General features: G+C 46.6%; 1 pseudogene; it reads left to right on the forward strand.

Moving 5' to 3' along the window:
• Positions 1 to 1463: 1463 nt before the first annotated feature.
• LOC118838974 lies at positions 1464 to 5235 on the forward strand (annotated as a pseudogene).
• The last annotated feature ends 1182 nt before the right edge of the window (positions 5236 to 6417 follow it).

The raw sequence follows: 6417 nt of genomic DNA on the forward strand, positions 1-6417 counted from the left end.
GATACAGCATAGAGACAGAGAGAAAAGAGAAGAAAGAAGAGGAAGAGGGGATAGAAAGAGACAGTGAGAAGAGAGACAGAGAGAGAAGATATATAATATATATTATATATTATATACATAGAGAGAGAGAGAGAGAGAGAGAGAGAGGAGAGAGAGAGAGAGAGAGGAGAGAGAGAGACAGACAGAGACAGACAGAGACAGAGACAGAGACAGAGAGACAGAGGAAGAGACAGAGAGAGGCAGACAGACAGAGACAGAGACAGAAGATCCTGGAGGGAGGCTGAGATAACAGACACATGTAATGTAAGTAACACAGAGAATGAACTCAGGAGGCAGCTGGTGAGTCATGATCAGAGACACCGCTGTGAAGGCCAGAGACCCTGGAAGGGACCTCCCACAGAGCCTGCTGGAGGTGGAAATGAGATTAGAGAGTCACAGGCTGGGAGGGAAGTGTCTGATCAGTCAGGTCTGGAACACAGGGCTATTGTTCTTGGCCTCACTGCCTGCTTTCCCCCATCCTTCCTTTCTGCTCCCTGGCCTCCCACCCTGCTCCCCAGGCTGGGGGAGGGGGCCCCTCCCTGTGGACACACACTAACACAGTTACTGACTTTGTGGGTGTCCGTGGAGAGACTTACCAGCAGGAGGGTGAGTCAGCCTGAACCCAGTGAACCCAGGTGTTAGGATCCCTGTCTCCACCCCCTCAGAGACCCAGGCATCCAGAGCCTCCCAATACCCTGTTCCATCAAGGACCCTGAATTCTGCCTTACTACAGCACACATACACACGTGTGCATGCACACGCACGCACACATATACTCACACCTTAACCTCTCCTCTAGCTGTTGCTGTCCCTGAGTCTCTGTAAAATGTGGGGGTTGTATTATATGGTTGCTTATCTTCCTTTCATCTCTAGCACCAGGATCCTCTGAGCTCAGCCGTCTAGTTCCAGCTGTCCCAAAGATGTGGGCATCTACCATCTTCCCTATCCCCACCACCACCCAGCTGATGTTCTCTTCGAGACCCTAGGGTCCTTCCTCTGAGTCTTCAAGGCTCTTAGGTGCGTGGATATTCAAATTTCACCCCAGCAGAACCTAGGTATCTGAGGTCAAGGGTAACGAAGGGCAGGGCTTCTGGTGTTCGGAAGAATGTTTGGGGGAGGTGTGGGCGGGGGGCAGAACGGGGGTGGAGAGTGAAACAGGGCCTGGGGCCCTGGCCAGGCAAGGGTTAAAAGGCACGGAGCTGGAACAGCAGATGTGAGGATGGGCTTCTGAGAGAAACAGCCAGTCCCAGGATCACCCATTCCTCCCTGGTGGGGACTCAGTCTTTGGTATCTGTGATTCTCTATGTATGTTGTTTTTCATTTTTCCCTCTAATTTCTTCCCCTCTTACTCTTTCTGCCTCTGTCTCTGAATCTGTGTCTCCCTGTCTCTGTCTCTTTCTCTCTCCTCTCTCTGCACATCTCTCTCCAGGATTCCAGCTCAATTTCACTCAGCAGGTAAGATCAGAACTTTCTCTCCCCATCTTCTGAGTCCCTGAAAAAGCCAAAGAGATAGAGAGGACCACAAGGAAGAGAACAGAGAAACTCTGGTTAATAAGCTATGAGGAGACCTGAGAGATTCTCTTGGGAAAAAAAACCTCTTCATTTTATAGAAAAGAAACTAAGACCAGAATGGTCAAGTAATTTAGTCGTCTTCCTCTCTACCCTCTTGATAATTTTTATAGAGAAGCAAAGTGATGGCCAGAGCAAGGAAGGGATTCATCTGGGGTCATATGAATGATTCAGTGTCATTCAAGAGAAAGTTTATATGATCATTGTAGGGGATGTGGTGGGGATTCTCTGTCAGGTGAGGATTGGACTAGATGCTCTGAGGTCCTTTCTCACTGTAAAGTTCTGTGATTCTAAGACTGCACAAGCAATCAGAAGTCTTGGCTCTTGAGACATCTTAAGACTTAGGAGAAGTGAATTGATGAGTCAAGTCAAAATTGAGGAAGAGGGGTGAGGTCGAAGTCGAGATTGATAATTTATCAAAGAGCAAGTATGACAAAGGTCATCAGGGATGAGTAAGTATCCCACTCCAGGTGAAGAATTGGGGTAGAAAGGGGTGGGGCCTATTTCAGGAACCAATCAAGTTCATTCCCCTTTCCCCAGGAATGGTCATGGAACTGTTGATGTTTGCCTTGATACTGGTGACTACAGGTTTGGAGATAAGGATAGGGATGGAGAGTGGGGCTTGTGGTAGGATGGGATTGGTTATTGGGGACAGGGTTAGGGCTGGGGATGGAGCGCATGTGGGACTGGCAAGAGAGATGAGGAAAAGGATGAAGACGAATGTAAAGATGGGGTTAGGGAAAGAAGTGAGATTGGGGGACAGGTAAGGGTAGAATGAGATTTGGAATAGAGATGTGAATGGTCATGGGACTAGGAAGTGGGAGGCGAGTGGGGATATAAATACAGAAGCGTATGTGGTTAGAGTGGGGACAGGTTATGGGATAGACCAGGATGAAGATTCACTTGGGTGGGTGTCAGAGAAAGAATGAGGATGCATTTAGGAGTTACCTTATAGTGGTTATTTCTTTCCCCATGCCTGGGCTGAAGCAACGGACAAGGTTGTGGGATCCAAAGGCTACGGCTGTAGTGTGGGACAACGCCCCTACCAGGTTGCTCTCTTCTATTCCAACCACTTGCTGTGTGGCGGAGTCCTCATACACCCCCAGTGGGTTCTTACTGCTGCTCACTGTCAAAACCGTAAGTCATTTGACCAGTGATGGGAGAGATTGTGGTTAGGCCCTAGGAGGTACTTCCCTATCACCATGAATTTGGGATGAAAGGAAGAGTGGAAGACTGGGACATTCACATACAGCCCCATTGTCTTCCAGAAAAATACTTTGTGTAGCATGGAATCAAGGGATGGTTGTAGTGACCCAGGGAAGGGAATGGGGCCTCAACCAAGTTCAGAGGGCCCACGAAAAGACCAGGATTTCTCCTTCAGGAGACTACAGGTCCTCCTGGGCAAGTACAACATTCGCAGTGGGAGCAAAGTCAGCAGCTGAGCACAGTCTTCCAGGCTATCCCACATCCAGCCTATGATAGAGTTCGACATGATAATGACAATCATGTTGTTGAAGCTACCTCGGGCCCATGACTATGTCTTCCTATATCCAGCCTCTGACTCTTCCTTGGGAATCAGACTGCACAGACAATTCCACTTCACCCTGTGGTCATCTCTGGCTGGGGCAAGACAGATGCCCAGGGTGAGTATGAGGACAGAAACAGCCAAATGGAGGGTCAAATGGTGGGAAGAGCCAATGTCAACTGGAAGAACCATTGATAAATGGTGTAAATAGTGGGAGACATCACTGATAGGGGAAACACTTGGAGGGGGCACCAAGAGTGTCATCAATCTTAGGCAGGAGGATGGAGAATGGGAGTGAACTGGGATGAACAGGCAGTGTGACTGAATGGTGGGAGGGATCCATGATGATAAAGACCAATGGTGAGAGAGGCTGATAATGGGAAAGGCCAACAATGGGAAGTACCATTGGTGGGGAGGACTGGGACTAGAAAGGGATCAGTGATTAGAAGGGACTAGAAAGGAGAGGACAAAATTGGGAGGGAAGAACAGTAAGATAGGCATTCATTGGAAGGACCTCTGACGGGAAGAACCAATAGTGGGGGAATAGAGCTTTTTCTAGGATATGGTTGAGCAAAGTAACTGCATTAGCAGCTTCTAGACCTCTACAGTGTTACCCCAGTACCTGGTACATTTGTCTTTCCCCCTCCTATTTTCACTAGGCCATTACCCAGACACACTCCAATGTGCCTCCATTCACCTGGTACCTCATAAGACCTGCCAACAGGCCTATCCCAACCAGATTACTGCCAATATGGTGTTGCAGGAGAACAGAAGAGTGGAACAGACTCCTGCCAGGCAAGTCGGAGAGGGGGAGGCTTCAGAGTCAGACAGACAGACAAAGAGATACCCAGGGACAGAAAACTGAAGGCTTATATGCAGAAAAATGATGAGCAGAGATCCAGGGACATAGAGAGATAAAGGGTACTTGGGAAACGTTAGTCACACCAAGAGCCTAAGAACATAACAGTGATTTAAGTAATCAGTCAGTTACAAGCAATTATTAATCATATACTCTGAGTGAGACACTAGGCTAAGTGCTAGGGATTCAAGGAAAGACAAACAAAAGACCCTGGCCCTTAAGGAATGTACATTCTAGAGGGGAGAGATTACAGGCAAACAACAGCATACATATAAGATATATAACAAAATATAACAGATACAATACAATGCGACGCAATACAATATATTATTTGATTGTTTCTCAGTTGTATCTGACTCTTTGCTATTTCAGTTGGGGTTTTCTTGGCAAAGATACTAGAGTAGTTTGCCATTTCCTCTCTAGCTCATTTGATAGATCAGGAAACTGAGGCAAACAGGATTAAGTGACTTGCCAAGGGTCACAGAGCTAGTAAGTGTCTGAGGCCTGATTTAAAACTCAGAAGGATGAATTTTCCTGATTCCAGATCCAGCACTCTACCCATCTCACCCCATAATCATATCATAACATAACATGATGTGACATGACATGACATGACATGGTATAACATAACATAAGAGTATGATATAACATAACACAATACAATATAAACACACATAATGTAATGTAATATAATATATTGTAAATGGAAGGTAATTTTGGAGGGCAGTGTCTAGCAGAAACAAGGGAGAGGAAGGATGACTAGGGAGGGACTCTTAGGAAAAGTGGGATCTGAAACAAAGAAAGAGGAGGCTGACAAGCAAGGAGCTTTCTCTGAGGCTAGGGTCAGGACAGGGCAGGAGAGGTGTCTCTGAATTTAACACTTGCCCAGTCTGATCCATAACAGGTTTCCTACCTGTCTCCAATTCTACTGCTCCCTCTGTCTTTGGGTCTCTCATTCTTTACCTCTTCCTCTATGTAAGTCTGTCAGTGTTTCTGCCTGTTTCCATTCCTCTCTCTAACTGTCTGTGTCTGGGTCTTTCATTATCTCTCTTTCTCCCTGCAGGGTGATTCTGGGGGACCCCTAGTGTGTCAGGGACGTCTTCGTGGTCTAGTGTCCTGGGGGGAGGTTCCCTGTGGCTCAACCCAGAAGCCAGGAGTCTACACTGATGTGTGCCGATACGGTGACTGGATCCAAAGAACAATTCAAGCCCACTGACCTCCACCTGCAGCTTCTGACCTCTGACCCTACTGGCTGGTTCCATGTCTTCATGTGCCAAACGTACCCTAGCCTTTTTTTCTCCTACCACAAGCTGTGCACTGAAAACTAACATATTCAATAAACTGAATTGGATGTCTTTCTGTCCAAACCAATCTGATCCCTTAATCAAAATCAATATCCTTCTTGGGGTCATTTTCTCCCTTTCTAAAATTAGGAGGTCATACTAGAAAAGGAGATCTTAACCTGTGTGTGTGTGTGTGTGTGTGTGTGTGTGTGGTGATAGACACCCTTTAGCAAAACTGGTGAATAGCCATGGACCCTTCTTGGGGTCATTTTCTCCCTTTCTAGAATTAGGAGGTCATACTAGAAAAGGGGTTCTTAACTTCGGTGTGTGTTGTGTGTCAGACACTGTTAGGCAATCTGGTGAAGCAAAGGGCCCTTCTTGGAGTCCATTTTCTCCCTTTCTAGAATTAGGAGGTCATAGTAGAAAAGGGTTCTTACGTGTGTGTGTGCGCGCGCTGCGCACGTGAGTGTGTGTGATGGACACCTTTAGCAAACTGGTGAAGCAATAGACCCTTCTTGGGTCATTTTTTTCCCTTTTCTAAAATTAGGAGGTCATACTAGAAAAGGGGTTCTTAACTTCTGTGTGTGTGTGTAGTGTGTGTGTGTGGTGTGTGTGTGATGGACACCTTTAGCAAACTGGTGAAGCATGGATCCTTCTTGGGGCATTTTTTCCCTTTCTAAAATTAGGAGGTCATACTAGAAAGCGGTTCTTAACTTCTGGTGTGTGTGTGTGTGTGTGTGTGTGTGTGTGTGATAGACACCTTTAGCAAACTGGTGAAGCAATGGATCCTTCTTGGGGTCATTTTCTCCCTTTCTAAAATTAGGAGGTCATACTAGAAAAGGGGTTCTTAACTTCTGTGTGTGTGTGTGTGTCAGACACTGTTAGCAATCTGGTGAGCAAAGGACCCTTCTTGGAGTCATTTTCTCCCTTTCTAGAATTCGGAGGTCATAGTAGAAAAGGGTTCTTAACGTGTGTGTGTGTGGCACGCGCATGTGAGTGTGTGTGATGGACACTCCTTTAGCAAACTGGTAAATCAATGGACCCTTCTTGGGGTCATTTTCTCCCTTTCTAGAATTAGAAGGTCATACTAAAAAGGGTTCTTAACCCTGTGTGTGTGTGCGTATGTGTGTGTGTGTGTGTGT

This window comes from Trichosurus vulpecula, chromosome 2, assembly GCF_011100635.1.
Source record: "Trichosurus vulpecula isolate mTriVul1 chromosome 2, mTriVul1.pri, whole genome shotgun sequence".
Lineage (NCBI taxonomy): Eukaryota > Metazoa > Chordata > Mammalia > Diprotodontia > Phalangeridae > Trichosurus > Trichosurus vulpecula.